General features: G+C 40.9%; 1 long non-coding RNA gene across 1 annotated transcript; it reads right to left on the bottom strand.

The window, feature by feature from the left end:
* Positions 1 to 1,501: 1,501 nt before the first annotated feature.
* On the bottom strand, positions 1,502 to 17,422 carry LOC144588226 (uncharacterized). Its single transcript, XR_013543672.1, has 2 exons — positions 11,325 to 17,422; positions 1,502 to 6,162 (listed from the first exon to the last, which is right to left on the bottom strand). It is a non-coding gene; the product is annotated as an uncharacterized LOC144588226 (long non-coding RNA).
* Positions 17,423 to 20,000: the final 2,578 nt, after the last annotated feature.

Below are 20,000 nucleotides of genomic sequence, written 5' to 3'. Positions count from 1 at the left end.
TGTCTGAGCAAGGATTCAGACTGGTCTCCAGAATCCTAGTTAGTTCGTCTATCCACTACACCAGTGGTTCCCAACCTTTTCTGAACCATCAACTGGTTGGGGGAGCGGGGTGGGGCATCCCCTGCATTTGCAGAGGGGCAGGGTGCTCACGCATGAGCAAATTGGTGGGGTGTACTTGCACATGCGCAGATGGGCAGGGCACACTCATGCACATCTGCGGATGGGCATGGGGTGGGGTGCACTTGCCCACATGTGGGGGGCACATGTCCAGGGGGGCGGGCATGGGGGGAGTGCATGTGGGGTGGTGGTGGTAGATCTATCTCTGCCACCCGGTCCTGTGAAGGCCACGGACTGGCAGCGGGCCATGGACCGAGGGTTGGGGGTTGGGGACCCCTACACTACACCACACTGGGTACTTACAACTAGAGTAGACCCATTGAATCAGTAGGCATTTTGTGAGCCAATACTTATGTAAGTATGGATACTATATTACTTTTGGAAACCTCTTTCAGAGTAGAATTGTTTAAAATTGATTAGGTTAATTCAGATAGTAAGACTACTTTTAAGGATCAGATCATACTCTTGGACTATTAAAGAGCAGGCCGGGTAGGTGGGGCTCGTCAGCCATGGAAGGCAGCCCATCTCGGAGAAGGAAAACTCCAATTTCAAACCTCCACTGCCTTGTGGCTATATCCACTCATGGAAAAGGCTTCAGGAGTTAACCTCGAGGCAAAATCCGGAGCTGGAGTCCCGAAGGCAGCATGTGTCGTTCTGCCAACTCCTGCGACATTGCTGGAACCAGTTGTATTGGCTCTTGCCTTTCCATTTGACCATTTCAGCAATGTGGAGAGGGGGGATCTGCTGCTTGGGTAACAGCCTATCCTCCATATTACCTTACCCGGGCTTCATGCTCTGGAGAGGACACTCCTCGATTCAGAGCATGTTACCATAGTCTCTCGAGACTGAAGGATGCCTATGCTAAGACTTATGTAAGTTCCGTCGATTCAGTGGGCCTACTCTAGTTGCAATTTACTATTGGATTTCAACCATAAATAAATAAATGATGAATGATCAGTTGTGGATCATTTCCATGAGATGTGGAAACAACGTGAACTGCTTGGCATTTTTTTCCATCCATCCAGATAGATACATAATATGCTATTTTAAATTTTCTGGATACTCAGGTGCCTGAGTCATAAGTCAACAAGAACCAACAGAATTCAATAAGTGCTCATCAGATGCAAGCTTATGGTGATATCATGATCTTCAGTCAAATAGCTTTGATGGAAGGCATTCTGCATAAAAATAATCAGTAGCCTAACAGCATGTGCTCAGGAATGGGTTGCCGTGGTAACTTACCCTGTTCCCTTTTAATCAACAATAATAATTTTTAATGGTCTGAGAATGTACACCTCTCAATCCTTAATGTTTCATTTGAGGTTTGCATCTCCTATCTTTTATGTAGCGGATAAGGCAATCAAGGTATGAATCCAGAATTTTAGGGAAAGAAAATCCTAATGGAATAGAAGGAGAGATGAGTAGTCGATTTAACTGACGACCTTAAGAAAGATTAAGACATTGTGGAGAGCCATGAATGGATTCTCGTGTAGTAATTAAAAGTAAAAAAGTATTTGACACACAAGATGGGTTGGTTAGGCAGCTAAACGGATACAATGTGAAAATGCATGCCATCATTTCCTGGAACCACTGGGAAGTTCAAAACATTGTCTGCACTTGCCGGGTTGCTCTTCGAGGGAGACAGCACTACCTGCTGGAAAGTGTATATTAGGACAGGGCTTGTGGAAAATAGTAGGAAAAAAGAAGCTGTCCTTGTGCCCTCTGGTGCCTGAATCTCTTGTGAGAGTTTATTCCCACAAGCACTAGGAGGTGGAAGTCAAAAAAGAAATGTGAGGTGACTACTGATACAGTGCTAAAATCAGTAGCAATACGTTTTTAAAAATGAATTCCACACGCATAGCACAATGTAGCATGCCTGTACTGTACACAGTTACATAGAAATAGGAAGCAATTCACATGGGAGAGGAGGGCACATTGGGCAATTGGAGGCACTCCACAAAAGAAATCTTGGAATGTTCTGATTTGGATTTTATTAATGCAAGCAATATTTTAACTGAACAACATTCGCTTGAGTAACTATTCTAGAAACTTTAGTAGTTTGAAGACACTTCAGCTGGAATGAAAGAGCAGAACCAACAGTACCCCAAACTCTAATGTCTTCTGCTGCAAATGCCTCCAGTCCAGACAGAATCTGTAGCTGAAACTCATCGAACTTCAAGCAGTTAATTGTTCTTACGATCAGCATTGTTCTTACAATCCTTCGGAGACCCATTTGTCAAATGATTAACAAATTGAAATTTGCTGTTTGAATCGTGAGTAGCAGCACACTTCCCAGAAAGAGCCAGTCACAACTACAGTACTGCAAAAACACTTCCTTCATACTCCAGAATGCTTTCCTTGAAAAATGTTTTGCAGGGAAGAAAGCAAGGCAGAAGTTGATTCATTGGAAATAACCAATGGCAAGTTGCTTCAGAAGAACTCTACTCCCCAAGGCACTCCAGTGCAAGCCCTTCAACAGGGCTTGAAAAATGCACTCGTCCACTCATCTGTGATGAGTGAATAATGCTGCTCAACAAGTCACAGCTCCCTCCCTGCCTGCCTCCTTCCCCTCTGCCTGTCTCTCTCTAATCCTGTAGTCCTCCCCTCTCCCTCCCATTGCAAAGGGAAACTGCCCTCTTCTCACGAGAAGAGAGTTTGAGTGGCACATAGAGATATAGCTCTGTAGGAGAATGTAGAGTACTCCCATACTGGAGAATATGGAGATTCGCTGCTCCCAATTTCAACCAAATGAGGACACATCCTGGGGTGGGAACCATGGCTGCTTAAGAGGCCAGGTGCTTTTGCTTTCAGTTTTATTTTTGCTGGAGACATTCAAAAGAAAGGCATTCAAAATACAAGCTTCATGACCCCACAGGCACACAGGTAATAAAGCAACCCAAGTCTAAGGGTCTAAATCAGTGATTCCCAATCTTGGATCACCCAGGTGTCCTTGGACTGGTTCGTGTGCTGGCCAACTGCTGATGAAGACTTCTGGGAATTGCAGTTCAAGAACTGGGGGGACCCTAGATTGGGAATCAGCACAGCTGGTGGTGAAAGCTTCTGGGAATTCCAGTCCAAAAACACATGGGGGGACCCTAGATTGGGAATGGTGGGAAATGGTGGTGAAGGCTTCTGTGAATTGCAGTCCAAGGCAGGAAATGGTGGGAAATTTGAATTCCCCACCCTCAACCAAGCAAACCGAAAACCAGAAGGCAAAGGAAATTACAAAGAACAATAAAAAAAACATTTTAAAGGCATACAAGCAACAAAGCCAGCAACCTACCTTTCCACCACTGGAGAACTGCACCGAAATCTACTTATTAATTAATTAATTTATTATTTAATTTAAAATATTTATACTACACCTTTTTCTTCCCCAAAGAAAACATAGGCGAATACCGTATAAGTAATACAATTTATTTTGGGTTTGTACGCATTGTTATGTAGAAATAAAAGTGAACAACTGCCTAGTTTAAATTTGTTAACGTAAATTGCAAGACTATAGTCTGGTCATGCTGACTGGTGAAATTTTTGACTGACTGGTGAGACACTCTAAAAAATTTCAAGTCCTGCCCATCAACAATCTTCTCTCTTAAGTTTCTCCACCAGAGTTAGATCAGTTAGATAGTAACATTTCCAGGACACTAATGGCTTAAGGAGAGGAGAAAAGATAAGTCTGGAGGGCAAAGAGGGACCTACAAAGACATCTGAAACTTCCAGATATGATACTCAAGAAATGCCTTTGTGCATGACAAAAATTGTCAGTGGTTGGGACAGTGACCTACTGGACTAAGATCAACATAATGAAAAGCAACAAGCACTTCCAGAAAATGATTTAAGAACACTTTGTAATAGTTGTGTAATTGTGACTTAACGATGACTGTCAGAGTAACAGGATTGAGAACCATGGGTTCTCAAATGGGTGGAATCCCAGGAAAGTATAGTCAGTGGTTTATTTTGAAATCGCTTAATAGGCTACAAATGGTAGAACCAAGGGTAAATGAGGCTTTTGCAACAACGCAGTTCTTTGCGTGTCGAGAACAGGAAAATTCACATCCCTGTCACTGTACTCCATGGCCTTCAACAAATGCACAGTTACAAAATGGGGAATACTTGGCTTATCCATACTACAAGCGAGAAGAATCCTTGAATTTTTGAAGATCACAAGCTGAATATAAGTCAGCTGTGTGATGTGGCTACAAAAAAGGCAATGATAGTTTAGGCTGTATTAACAGAAGTATAGTTTCCATATCCTGCAAGGTGCTAGTTCCCCTCTATTCAGCACTGGTTAGGCCTCATGTTGAGTACTGTGTCCGGTTTTGAATACCACACTTCAAGAAGGATGCTGACAAACTGAAACAAGTTCAGAGGAGGGCAACAAGGATGTTCAGGGAGTTGGAAATCAGGCCGTATGAGGAAAAACTAAACAAATTGCACTTGTTTAGGCTTGAGAAAAGAACACAGATGGGTGATATGATAACACTTCAAATACTTGAAAGGCTGTCATTCAGAGGTGGGGCAGGATCTGCTCTCTATCATCCCAGAGTGCAGGACATGCAACAACGGGCTCAAGTTAAAGGAAGCCAGATTTCGGTTGAATACCAGGGAAAACTTCCTAAGAGAGCAGTACGATGGTGGAACCAATTACCTTGAGAGCTGGTAAGTGCTCTAATACTGGAGGCATTCAAGGGAAACTTAGACAACCACCTGGCAGATATCCTTTGATTTGTATTCCTGCATCAAGCAGGAGGTTGAACCTGATGGCCTTATAGGCCCCTTCCAACTTCACTATCCTCTGTTTCCATGAATATCTCCATAAATGCCCTACAGAACTTCATAGAACTTCATTTTCTAGGAGAAAATCAGAAGCCTGTGTTCATCACAGCTGGCATTTTTTTCCTGTAAAGGGGTCAATTCCAGAAAAGATCAATCTCCAATTATAACAAAACTTATCTGGGTTTCAAGGTATCCAGTCTTTCCATTGTTGAAAAAATTCCAGGTAACATCAGCTTGTCTAATTATACAACCTTTATTTATCTATATTGCTTCTATATACCACATGCAGAAAAATACTTTATATAGAAAACATCCAACAGTCTTACAGCTCTGGGAAGCTGTAGGCACAATGCTTATAAATATATCTTTGCAACTTTTGAAAACCTACAGGTGTGATTGCCATACAAAATTTTTACAACTATGAGAAGTTGCAAACAAAAATACATTCAAAACAAAACTTAAGTTGGAAGCAGAATTTAAATCATGTTATAATTATGTTTTAAAATTATAGGAGCTTATAGTCTTAAAAGGCACAATCAAAAGTCAAAAGACAGGAAATACAACTGTAAAGTACAAACATCTTAAGAACAAAAATATGTGTGTGTGCTATAGAAATGATATAATGATGAGTTGAATGATGCAATAGAGTTGCTACATTCATGTATGTGTCTTATCTCCCTATATTTATAATTCTTTCAATTGTTTACCTTTCCCATCCAACCATAAACAATATTTTTTCCATGGACTTTGAGATCTAGGGCTTGGAGCACCAAGAAAAAAAATTAATAGGAAATTATATTGTTGTAGCACTCTCCAAGGGTTTGTGACTCCAGAATTTGGCAGGCTGCCACTATGATGAAGCACCATTGTTTGGACTAAAATTTTGCAAAACCTGGAGAAATAAAGGACTGTAACATAAAGCATATGGACCCCTAAAGTCTTGGAAGAGAAGACCAGAGTCCTGGAAAACCAGAAGAATTTAATTACAGAGAGTGTAAGCTATAGGACCTGTATATTCCACCTCCATATTTACACATTTCAACATAAACACATTCAATTGTCAGGAACATTATGGTACAGTGACCTTGCTTGGCTAGAGAACTGGCTATTTGTTTCAACACTATTGTGGCTATTGTGTCCTCATCACTCTCCACCAGGCCTGGCTCCACAAATATGCCACTGTTGTCATCAAGGAGGAGAGAGATGAAGAAAAAAAATCTTCTTCCTCTGGGTCTGAAAAGTCTGCTGCTGGCAAACCAATGCTGGGAGCTGCAACAATAGGAAGAGGAGCAAAGGTAACCGTAGCTGGAATGAATTCACCCCCAAAGAAACACCAAAAGATACAAAGAGGCAGGAAGGAGAAGGGAAATAGGATTGATGCTGTAACTGTGCATTTATGCAGTTGGATGGAGCATGTGATAATCTCCTTGAGTTTTCATTTTAAAGTCCTTTGAAAACCAAAGAGCATTTTTAAAAAATCACACAGGCAGGTTCACACACATGTAATTCCAATCCCAGTCTAACCCATGAAAATGAATTGGTAGGTGTACACTCAGACTCCCTGAAAATCAGATCAGGCCTCTCAGAGTCTGGCTTCAGAATAATGTAACAAACAGAAACATAGTCTCATGTCCAGAGTTGTATGGATTTACAAATATTTTTGCCGACCAAGATCAAACTACTCCAGCAGAATGACTGGAATCATATCCCAATAACTTAAAAAGTACTTTGCTGTGTTCTCATTATCTGTTTATTAATTCTCAGGAACAGCTACAACGTAGAGAATGATGATTTATACCTTTTGGGAGGTTGTAAAGCAGGGTTGTTCTGTAATGATTGATTGTGGGCTAGATAGGGTGTGCATCTTACTCAAAGCCTGGGCCATTCCAAATAATATATCTCAACTGCCAGAAGAATGGTCTCTATGACATTTTTTTTCCCACTGGGATATAAGATACTGGTGTAATAGCTCAGTGAGTCAGGTAAGAGATTGTAAGTTCAGTACCCACTGTGTATCCCAGGAGAGCAACCTGCCCATGTAGACTTGTGTGAGCTGCATAGTCCCAGGGCTGCCCCAGAAGAAGGGAATGGTAAACCACTTTAAAGTACTCTATACCTAGAAAATCCTGGGCTTATATACCACCCCATAGTGCTTAAAGCATCCTCTGGGCTTTAATTGTGTAGGCTACACATTGCCAACACACACACACACACACACACACACCAGTGAGCTGGGTACTCATTTTACTGACCTCGGAAGGACAGAACAAGATAGAAATCCTGTGGGTGGGGGCTAGTGTCTCTGGTCTGGATGTCTCCCTATCTTTTGGGGGGGCACTCTTTCCACAAAGGATGAGGTTCATAGCTTGGGCATGCTTTTGGACCCATCTCAGATAGTATATGCGGCCCAATCTTATTTCCACCTAAATTGGATTACCCAGCTACGTCCTTACCTGGACGCTGGGTCTCTCACCATGCTGGTAATCTCAAGATTAGACCACTGTAATGTCCTCTACGTGGGGCTGCCCTTGGGACTGCTACAGGGACTGCAACATGTCCAGAACGCGGCAACCACACTTCTGAGTGGGGTTAGAAAATACTACATCTCCCCCACCCTGGCCACCTTACAATGGCTTCCTGTTCACTTCCGTACCAGTTTCAAGGTAATGGTACTAACCTATAAGGCCCTAAATGGTTTGGGACCTCAATATCTAGCTGAGCGCCTGCTTCCAGTTAGATCTGCCCCGCCCTATAAGATCGTCCCAGGCAGGGTGGTTGAGAGTTCTGACACCGAGAGAGGGTTGGAAAACAACCACTAGAAATCAGGACTTCTTGGCAGTAGGAGAACAAACCTATCCATTCTGAAGGAACTCAAACCTGAGTGCTCACTGGAAGGACAGGTTCTGAAGCTGAGGCTCCAATACTTTGCCATCTCATGAGAAGACTCCTTGGAAAAGACCTTGATATTAGGAAACTGTGAGAGCAAGAGGAGAAGGGGACAACAGAGGACAAGATGGCTGGACAGTGTCATCGAAGCGACCAACATGAATTTGACCCAACTCCGGGAGGCAGCGGAAGACAGGAGGGCCTGGCGTGCTCTGGTCCATGGGGTCACGAAGAGTCTGACAGGACTTAATGACTAAACAACAACAAACAATTGTACTGTAATTTTATCCTCACTGCCCTTTATGATTTTTGATTTTTGTCCTATGTACTGATGTTATTTGCTATTTTGTTACTTTGTTATTTTATGTTATTTGTTGTAAACTGCCCAGAGTGGCCTTGGCTGCCAGATGGGAGGTAGGTAGGTAGGTAGGTAGATAGGTAGGTAGGTAGGCAGGCAGGCAGGCAGGCAGGCAGGCAGGCAGGCAGGCAGGCAGGCAGGCAGGCAGGCAGGCAGGCAGGCAGGCAGGCAGGCAGATAGATAGATAGATAGATAGATAGATAGATAGATAGATAGATAGATAGATAGATAGATAGATAGATAGATAGATAGATAGATAGATAGATAGATAGATAGATAGATAGATAGATAGATAGATAGATAGATAGATAGATAGATAGATAGATAGATAGATAGATAGATAGATAGATAGATAGATAGATAGATAGAAGGCTGAGTCAACCTTGAGGCAGCTACCTGGGATTGAACCCTGGGTTGTGAGCATAGTGGCTGCAGTATCGCAATTTAAGCACTGTGCCATGAGATTGAGAAGCATGTGTTTTAATTGGAAAGTAAAGTATTTTAGTAGAATCTGAGAGGATGATTTATTTTTACAACACTTGTGAACTCAATTCATTTTCAATCATTTGGACATATGTGAACACCTCTGTCAGTGTAAATTGTGGTAAAAGCGTTCCTTAGAACTGCCTTTACACGAGACAGAGAGGGATCCTGAATGATCCGTCCCTATTGCCAGCAAAATCGGGTCCTGTAATTTTGCCCTAGGCGACTTCTCACTCCTTCACCCAAGTCTGTCTCGATTTTAAATAAACAATCTGGAAGGTCTGCTCTTCCTTTTTTTATTACTTTAGGACCCTAATTTGGTAGCGTAAACGCGGCCAGATCAAATAATATATTTTTAAAGTAGCCAATTTTACCATAGTAGCTGTGGTCTAAACAAGGAGCCAACTTACAGACAAATTGTCTTTTTATCTTTTATTAAAACAAGATAGCATTCAAACAAACATACTAAAGCATAATAACGTCATTAATTATTTCCAATACCCCAACCTTCACCACCAGATATTTCCTCTATAAAACGAAAACAATAGACAGTCTAGCTATATCTTAAATTAACATTCTTACGCAGTCTTCAAATTAAAGTTCTGCCAGATGCATCTCTCTCTGTGTGTCGTCTCTGGCTGTCGTGCAAGCAAACTCTCCCCCATCTCCCTTCTCCGTCCTTCTTCTCTCTCTTCGCCCATCTTTCTTAAATTAAGCTGTTGTGTCCTTGTCCGTTGGAGTTTTGATAAGATAAGGGTCATCTTGTTCTTCTTTACTTTTTTTTTCTTCTGCTGGAAAAAGAACTGACCTTGTACAATTTTTTCTTCCTAATTAACACCTGGACATCAGTCAGCTTCTAGTTGTTTCGTTGCTGTTATGAAACAAAATCCATCTCTATTCTACTTTTACAATTTTCATAATCAAATTCATGACATAAATTGTGCCTGTGAGGTTTGCCATTCAGTAGTATGCCTTCTGTGCTCCCTCTCCTTCTCCATCCCCTGTGTGTGTGCATGTGTGTCTCCTCCTTTGCAAGTTCAGAAGTGCATATCTAGTCAAAATGACTGTTCAATTTTAGCCCTGGCTGGTGGTTCTGTGCTTCCTCTCCTTCTTCACCCCTTTTGAGTATGTGTGTCTCCCTCCTTCACAAGCCTAGTCAAAGTCTCTGGTCAGTTTCAGCTCCCACTTGTGTCCTGCTCCTTTTCTTCCCCCTATCCCTCATTCTGTACTAGTGCTATGCCAGATTGTAAGAATTATTTTTAAGACACCACAGCTACGAGAGGCAGCCAGACACAGAGCATGAGGGCAGGTGGGCACAGAACAAAGCCACAAATGCAATAATTCTAAAAGCCCATGTAACCCCTCAACCAATAAACTACACAGTTTAAAAATGGATTAAAAATCTTCCCCAAGAGGATACGAATACCGTGATACACATGTGATTAATATGTGAATTTACATCCAATTAAAAAAATCCCAATCCATCACCTGATTTATTTCAATAGTGTAACTGTGCCCTAATTATGTTTTTTAAAAAAGAGTGCTCTGAATTAACTTTAACTAATACAGAAGGCTAGATGAGGGTTTATCAACCTTAACTACCGTGTCTTTTGCCAACTGTGAAGGAAACCTTTCAGAAATAACATCGGTTGAACAAACAGTGGTGACATTACACTGCGCAGAGCAAATGTGCAGAATAAACAACTATCAAAAACATTTCTAGTTGACATTTGTGTGTAAGATAGATACATGACTGCAGCTACAATCAAATTCATTTTATGTCATATACATCATCAACCCAGAGATTTCTAAGTTAATTTTAGAAAGAGGCATGCTTAATATTAATATGAGGCTGGTGATTATGCCTTCAGATACAGTATGTTTCATTGTTCAATGACATTTTTAGAGAATTATATGCATGCACATGTATTTAAACATACGTTATATGACATGTGGACATGTATAGTTCTTGGTTGGTGGTATGCATGTCTGTGGTTTAGTTTTAAGCATATTGAATTCAAATTTGCCATGTAGACCTAACGATCACCAATGACGATATTCTCTTGATGTAGATACCATTTGTCGGTAAGCAAAAAGTGTAAAAATGAAAACCCCTATATTTCAAAACAAGTAGATACCAAAAGGTGAAATGTCAGGATTTGTTTAGCTATTCATGTACATGGTAAGTTAAAAGTTTCTAACACAAAGCCCATAATTAAGTCAAAAAGTTCTGGCTTCATTGCTTTCTTTTAAAGGAGAAAATACTTGTCTATAGGATCGTACTGACCACAGTAGGTTAGATTCAAGATGCAAATCCTCCAGGTGCAAAATTCCATGCTTTATGTAAAAACATGGGCAAAGTTCCCTACCAGCGTACAGCAGGGAGAGGAGCTTCCTTCTCTAGTGGTCAGGTGAGAATACTATCCATGCACCAATAGCAAGACTGTGCTTGAGAGACCCTCAGTCTTCCAGCCCCTCAAAATTTAGTAATGAGGTTTTGCACAATCATTACTATTGCTATACTACTACGCCAAGGGTGAAAAACATCCAACAACATTTAAAATGACTTCATCAAAAACAGTATGAACAATGTGGAGAATGTCAAAATTATCCTTTCCCCTCCACCTAATACTACTTGAAAGCAACGTCATCCTGCTTTTCCAACATCCCCCCAGAGTTTGTTCTCCACTAGAGTTATACTCACTTTTCTGGGCCTGTTTTGTTTTGGGTCTCAGCATGGTTTCCTTTGCTGCCAGATTGGCTTACTTCTTCCCATCAGCATCTGGCCATCTTCTTCCTTCTTTTTCGCTATACAGTGTCACATCTCTTCATAGCATCTCTTATCCTGCCTGTTTGCAGCCGGCTTCTGTCAGCTCCGATCTCTCCTCTGTTGCTTTGCATTTAGCTAAATAAACAATCATATATTATTTATCCACAGGCCCGATTTAATTCCCATCCAAGATATCCATTAAGTACCTTGGAAATTATTACCGATAAATCACCCGGGACACAGCTGCAAAGAGCTGGACATACTTTGCCTCTGCTCTAAATGGCAGTGCCTCGGCTCCAGTGTTCTAGCCCCACCGATATTTCCCTGTTCTCTTTACCTCTTTGCACTGAGCACAGCATCTTCCGTTTGGCAAATCTCATTAAGGCAAATGGAATTTTCCAAACTTGAATAAAAGGCAACAGGATCGTATAGATCTGGTGAACCAATGGTGAATGGAAGTCAAATTATCTGTGCCTGGCAGAGATCATTGCCTCCTTATGCAAAGAAGAAAAGAATGGGTACTAGCACTGATTTGCAGGTCCTATAAGAGAAAACGTGTCCTGCAAAGCTAACAAAATTTCTGGAAATTTAGTGGAATCCAGACTGAACTATAATTCTCTTGAACAGTCCTCAAGACTAGCAGTTCCTTCCACCCATCTGGGGAAGAAGGCTTCCGTGCAGCCTGTTCAGGGCATCTGTAATTATTAATATATTGGCAATTATACAGATAGCCATTCTTCCATTCACCACGTCAGAAAAATAAACAAGATCACTCCTTTTGCTGGTGTGTGAGCAAATAACAAGGTAAATACAAAGCTTATAAGAAGCTATGTATCTCTTCAACTGACAAAGGTGATTTGGGTTCAGCAAGTGGCATTTAGCCTTGGGGTGGGGGTGGGGATAATTACCTGAAGCTTGGAAGCTGCAGAAGTCCCCTTCTGGAATTCAGAGGGCTGCCATTGGCCCCCAGTGCCCCTTGAACTCTGAAGGAATGTGCCATCCTTGGGATCTACCACAGCATGCCCAGCAATTTTAAACAATGATGATGAAAGCCATTTTGCACATCTTGGAGTATGGGGGAAACTTGCAATGTTTCAAGCATCTGTAACTTAGTTTAGGCATCTCTGTGTGTGCCTGGTTTTCTAACACTAAAAGTGACTAGGAAAAACCTAAAACAAGGTTGAGGGACTGAAAACATGGCAACATTTCCTCACGCTCCCTCAGAGTGCAAGAAGTCCTTTTTCCATCATGCTTTTTTTTTGGGGGGGGGGGAAGTATCCTGCTGGTGGCTGCATGCAGGTTGTGGCACCTGGAGGTCTCCAAAACCACTCCCAACACCCTGTATGTCTAGAAAAGTTGCACTCTCTTGCATATATCTGAAAAAGCAGATGCATTATCAGTCGGTGTTTCATACAGAAGAAAGCTTCTAACTTTTCATCAATAAGCAGACCATACTGGGCTATTAACCAGCAATCTATATAACCAAGGAATTATGCCAGCTGCATAATATACTCTGAAAGAAAAAGCCTTGGACTCATCCACTCAGTGATGTTGTCTCTGATGGTTCTGGGGTTGTTCTAGGTCATTCTGGTATTTTTTTTTCTTGCAGATTCATTCAATTCTTCAATAAAAACCCTATGGTTTATAAATGTGAGACATTGTGCTTTTATATCCATGATTTAAAATGCCAGGAAATGGCCTGATATTGCTGCAGAATACCATGCCCACGTTGCCAGCAGGAAAAAGGATGCCAAGCTTGACATAGCAAAGGGCAGCCTGAATGTTGGCAACATCCATGTCAGCAGTCACGTTGGTCTACATTCTAGTACTCACTATCATTCACAAGCAGACATCAAGCGTGGGAAAATCTCAGAACCTGACTCATTTTTTTTCATCAGAACCACTTCTCACCTAAGCACAAAGTGATTTTTAGGGCTGTTTCAATGATAGCTCATTTGGGAGGTCATTAACTCATATAGTAAGCACACATGAGAAGTTTTTGGAGGTTCTTTTAAAATTACCAAGCAATTGTATAGTGACAAAGTGGATGGAATCAAGACTATGACAGGGGATTATGACACTCTGATAGCATCAAGTAAGACCATCTCCAACCACAAAGCAAAAAAGAATAATTTCCAAGCTTAAATGAGTGAGCTTCTGATTATTCATTCAGTATTATTTTTAAATACATATATTTTAAAAATATTTTCAATATTGTTTTTTAATTTTAATATTATTTTGTGTCTCCATTTTCACAACCAGACACAGAATCCCCCTTCAAGCATGGTTGTGATAAACCTATTTGGCCAGGAAGTAATTAAAAAGTTAGCTAAGAGTCAGTTAATGTTCTGATTGACAAGGTCAAAAATTCAGATTACTGAGGCCTGGAGTTGATTTCCCCTTTTAAAACTTAGGTGAGGAGGTCGTTTGTTCTCAGAAATCCTGAGAGAATGTTTATTGAAACAGTTCTTTCTCCATCATACAAATATATAAAATGTTTCATTACAAAAAGCTCCTGTTGATAAGTCTGTACCATACATGCACATCATTATAACAAAGTGATTGTTTTTCCTTTTTTAAAAGCCTTTTTCAAAGGTCAGTCTTTCAGCCCCTGCATCCTGGACTCCAAATTAAAGAAAACAACATTTGGAAACTGGCTGGTAGAAAAATGTGTATAAGGAAATAGCAAATGATACACAATTACAAAGTGCATGGATCATCACGGAACACTGCTGTACTATGGTCCACATGAACATCTCTTGTGCTGAAGCAAATCAGAGCAAAGCACAACAAAAATACATCCAGTGGTAGTATAAAACCCCCAGAAACCAAGTGTTTCTATCCCATTTTGACTGTGTTGACACTAATTTCCACTGCAGAATTTCTTTAATTCCTTTTATAGTCAGTACAGTATCAGGTACGAACAACAGTTGCAGAGAAAGTGTGAAATAATGGGTTAAGTTGCAATAGCCTACTCTTCATAGTGCCTAGCACTTGATATGTTAAAAATCACTTTGGAAACATTTTAAGTGAAAAAAGATGTCTACTTACAGTTGATGTCTATAGTTTTAGTCAGTAGACAAATTAGGAAAAATTGAATCTCCCCATGTGGGAGGTACCCCTCCATGCTTTTTTCATGCTTGGAGGTTAGGAAAGGAGACTAACAAGCAAAGGAAATAAACAGGAAGAGGGGAAGGACAAGCCAGAGACAGGAAAAAGAACTTTATCAATAGGCTAGTGGGAAAGAAGAATCCCTTTAGGTCCCAAAATTTCTCCTCCCACAAATACCCTGTATTAGAAAGCATGCAAGATTGTTATTATCTTAACAGTTTTAGCTCAGCATTTTGTGGATGCCTGGATGCAGTACTGATTTATTTGTCTTATTTAAAGGTCACCTTTCTCCCATTAAATATGAGTATTACAAGGCAAAGTAAACTGAATGAATGCTAAGTGTAGATGGGTATCATTTGGCACCTTATAGAACAGTATATTCATTGCAGCCTGAGTTTTTTTGAATTATAGTTCATTTCATTAGATGCATTAAATGCTATCTAGAATTTCAGATTTATAGCCAATACAGATGGTTGGGAGTAGGATGGTAAAATAAGAAATTGCCCTAATGCAAGCTTCTGGTGAGGGACTAGAACATTTCTTTGGTCCATGATTGACACTACAAATGATGGAGTGATCTTGGAGGTTCAAGTGTTCACCCTAGTGTTTGAATACTGGCAGCTGTTTATTCAGATTTCAGTTCTTTTTGGTTACAGATAGGTCTGTTCGGCCTACGTACAAAGCAGAAGGGCACTGCAGACTAAGAACTACATACATAATGAGAATGAAGCAGTGCTCTGCTGCCCCACCCCAGTGAAAACAGGGAGAAGAAGAGAATGAGAATATGGCATAGTTGTAAAAAGACAAGCAATGAGTTTATATGCAGATGTTTCCTGCACTGCTGCTGGAAAGGAGGAGGAGGAAGAAGCAGTATTCTACATCCTGCCAAAGACTGGCTCTATGGAGGGCCAATAATATCAGTACCTGGCTTTTCCATGTTTCATAATTTCAATATCAACTCACATTGATTTATTTCTATTCCCCTGTTTATTAATGGGATAACAGTAAGTTTAAATGCATTGTGACAGAGTCTCATAGTGTAGTAACATACATTGTTTACTCAGAAGCCTCTGTCTATCTGTGAAGATTCTCAGTCATCCAGCTGAGGTTATCTGGAAGTTGACTTCTTTCTTATTAGGTTGAAACATTTTGCTACTCATCCAAATAGCTTCTTTAGACTGAAGAAGCTATTTGGATGAGTAGCAAAACGTTTCAGCCTAACAAGAAAGAAGTCCAGGTTCCATGACTCAGCTTCCAGACAAACCTCTGTATATTTAGAAATAAGACCCTTATGTACAAGGATTCTCCTCAATGTTCAAAAAATGCTTATTTGTAATGAAGCAATGTGGCCACTTGATGCCAGTGTTGCCTTGGATAAAATGACTGAACTCAAGAATTCAGGATAAATTTCTCTGGGGTTATTTAGCCAACAGTTCCTGTTACCCTTCCAGGTTTCCGTCAACATTTACATTTTGTTTTTTACACTCACTATTTTCCTCCAAGCTTCTCTGTGACCTCCTTCCACACAGGTGATTTGTAGTCCTCAAATAGGAGGATCTGACAGGATGTCTCAAGCAGTGTGCTTTATGCCCTGGGATGAAGATCCAGGAAGTGCCTGAGAGTATCCTAAAATAACTGGTGGCAATTCTGAGATGCTAGAATAAGGCAGCCAACAGCAGAGAATAATGAAGTTGCCATGAAGGATACTGTAAATGGGAGAATTCCTGCTGCTTCCTAGAAAAGGAAGAGATGTTTGAGAAGGTCTGAAGCATCATCTTGCAGACCAGACACAATGTCACAGGAGGTCTGCTGTCTTCCTGGTGCAAAGATCCAGACATGACTGAGTTTTCAAAATTCATCAAGCCCACTAGCCACCTTCCCTTCCTTGTGGGAACAAATGATGCTGCCTAACACATACTGCAAGTGACCATGAAGATCTGGGTAGGAGAGTGAAGGATCTTCCAGCACAGCTATTGTTTTTTCCCCCTCACTCCATCCTGTCAAAGGCCATGACTAGAGACGACTCACTATTTTGGCGAGTGGTCCTCCTTTGTGATTTGTCAAAGTTGATGAAGCACGAAGCTCCCCCATGAACCAACGAAGCATGAATTTATTTGTTGATTTGTGGGAGTTACTAAAAAAAAACACCTGACACCCTCCCCCACCGCCTCACCGCCGTGTGGAATATGGTGCAAGCTTGTTTTGCATAGCTTTGGAAGGTATGACCTGAAGAAATGGATTCAAATTAGAAGAAAGGAGAGAGTGCCTTCACATTAGGAATGCCTTGTTGACCATAAGAGCTTTTCAGCAATGGAATGGAATGTCTGCAAGGGGGGGGGGGGGTCACCTTCAGTGGAAATCTCTAAACAAAGCTTAGATGGCCAGTTGTAAGGGATTATTTGTGTGTGGATTTCATGCTGTGGTTGGGGGTTGCACTCAATGATCCTTGGCATCCCTTCCAGCCCATCTACACTTTTAGTATTCTAGGATTCTGTATTGATTTGGAGAAATTCTCACCGTCTTCATGAAGGTCACTTATCTGTTTTCTATTAGCTTTCCCCAACCATTACGTTTAATTAATCCCTCCAAAAATGTAGAAATATGGTAAATCTAAACTGCATAAGAAATGGACAACCAGCAAGGAAGTACACTTCCTTTTTGCAGGAGATCTTCTGATATTCTGTCCAAATCTGTCTGAAGAGGCAAACAGGGTTAGTAGGCAGTTTGTCTGAAAAGATGTTGAGAACAGTGGCACACTGGGCACATGTCACAGTTGGTCACCTCGCAGTGGGTGTAGCCAGAGCCAGTGACAGGCAGAGCCTACAGCCATGGCATTTGGCAACAGAGAAAACTGGAGCATCAGTACATTATGGAAGAAAAATATGATTTTATAGAGAATCAGTTTACATGCTTTATTGGCATAAACCAAACAGTGTAAATCTCACCTGTGAATTGCTGCTATCTATCTATCTATCTATCTATCTATCTATCTATCTATCTATCTATCTATCTATCTATCTATCTATCTATCTATCTATCTATCTATCTATCTATCTATCTATCTATCTATTTACATTTACATGCCACCTCATAGTGCAGCATCCTTTCTGGGTGGTTTACAACAAAGCATACAAAAAAAACCAAACAAAGAATAAATACAAACAATAGACAAAAAAATAATAATAAATCAATCTATTTTGTATTTAAGAAGTCAGTGATTGTCATCCTCATTATTTGCCAAATCAAGTTGGCAGGAAAATGATGAGGAAAGCAAGCACTGACTCCCGTGTAAAAAAAACTAGTGGCAATTTGCTGTTGAGATTTCAACCATTTGAATTAACATTGGTATATGCAAGTAAAGGAAGCTGACAAGAAAAAAAATGAGTTTCTTTGAAATATGGTGACGGAAGAGAGTGTTGCAGGTATCCTGCATTGCCCGAAAGACAAACAAGTGGGCCCTAGATCAAACCAAGCCTGAAGTATCTCTGGAGGCAAAAATGATGAAACTGAGGTTGCCCTTCTTTGGGCACATCAGGAGAAGCCAAGATTCTCTGGAAACGACAATGATGCTGGAAAAGATTGAAAAGATTGAAGGCCATAGGAGAAGCCGTACATGAGAATCAATTAAAGAGAATGTCCATGCTAAAGAAAATATTAGATTTTAACCCCTAAAAGCAAGGAATATAACCTAAATGCCTCATATTCCTAGTGACTTAAAAGGACAGGCAGATTCGCCCTTTTGGATAATTTCCACACTAATTATAGGCTCTGTGACCCTTTGGGTCCCTTCCAGCTCTACAATGTGAGTAATCAATCATTTTATCATTACATGTGAACTGTGCCTTTAAATTATCACACTGGCATGTGTGAGAGCCTCAGCTTCACGTTTTTCCTCTCCTGCACAGGAAACAGGAATAGTTTTTGATGTGGGAAATTTAGGCTTGGAGCAATTCTGGATTGCCCATAAAAGGGAAAACATAGGTTTTCCCTGCATTGTTTTTTGACCTTTGCACTGGAGATTGCCATGCGCTGCTTTTAGTAGTTCAGCTTGGACCCTATAGTCACTGTGTAACTGCCAGTAAGTGTTATTCTTCAGCACTGGTTTGCAGAGTGGCCAGTCTAAAAAGAGCACAAAGCTCTGTAAGAACACTTTTACACGTAAGAAAGTGAAACAAAATCAGTTCTGTCACCAGAGCAGCATGCAAGACTGAGTGCTGAGGTATGGAAAGGGGTGGCATCATGAACTCACTGAGGCAATATATTCTGCATTGCAGGCTAGGCGCGGAAGCTATTTGCAGCTACAGAGGCACTCCTCTTTGAAAGCTAAACAAAGCTCTACCAAAGCAATGCATAGCTGGGAGATAAGAGCAGGGCTGGGTAACTTTCAGAGATCAAAGTGACGGGAGGGACTTTCCAACCCAGTTCACTGAGTATCAACAGGAAAAATGCTAGGGAATTGTAGGGAGCACAATTATGAAGATGGCAAAGACCATTTTTAAGGCCAAATGGAGAGTATTCAGACTAAGCTCACAACAAAAGAGTTTCTGTTGCTGCCTGGCTGGATCTCTCCTCAGCCAAAAGCTTCCCAATGTGGCTCATGTATAGCCAACAATACTGTCCCAGACAGCAGACTCAGAAGCTGAAAAGATGAGATGGAAAAGAAGAAAAAGTGATGGAGAATGAAGTGTGTGTATATGTGTGTGCAGGCAAAATAACTAGTATTTTAGAAAGGCTGATAAAATGGCTGCCCAGCTGCACATGTGAACAACTGTAAGCAAAGTGAAGTCATGATAGGGTCTTGAAGCCAGTGCGTTGCTTTGGTCAGATACATGCATAACAAAGTGACAGAAATATTGTTTCTTGTTACAATGGACCCTCAAGTTACAGACAGCTACACTTACAGACTTTTTGAGTTACAGACTTCTCTGGCCGGAAAATTTAGGTTCAACTTGCAGCCGGAGAATCGACCTACAGACCGGGAAACAAAGCAAAACAAAATGGAACAAAAACGGCTGGTTACGGATTAATTGGTTTTCAATGCATTGTAGGTCAATGGAGCCTCGACCTACAGACTTTTCGACCTGCAGCCACCGTTCCAATACGGATTAATTCCATAAATCAAGAGTCCGCTGTATTATGATGGAATAAATCTTGTGAATTCTTTGATGCATAGGAATACAAAGGAAGACAAATAGTACATTAGAATATTTTAAGTACTTTGCATACATTTTTCTTACAATGCATATAATAAATCTAAAAAGTGGGTCAGTAGTGACCTCCCGTTGAAGATGGGAGATCCAGAAGCCCAGAAAGAGATGAGAATTCACAACAGAGGCAGTATTCATATTGTACTTGGGAATCCCCAGTTTATAGCTGCATATTTCAGCACTGACTATACCAGCTCCCACGTGGTTAGCTACTCCAGTCACCACCAGATCAGCTGTCACTCCTGCTGCTTTTCTCCAGCTATAGAGCTTGTGGTTTGTGTTGTGCATCTAC

Source organism: Pogona vitticeps, chromosome 3 (genome assembly GCF_051106095.1).
Source record: "Pogona vitticeps strain Pit_001003342236 chromosome 3, PviZW2.1, whole genome shotgun sequence".
NCBI classification, from domain to species: Eukaryota; Metazoa; Chordata; class Lepidosauria; order Squamata; family Agamidae; genus Pogona; species Pogona vitticeps.
The sequence above is the reverse complement of the archived record's forward strand: the minus strand, read 5'-3'. Positions and strand labels throughout refer to the sequence as shown.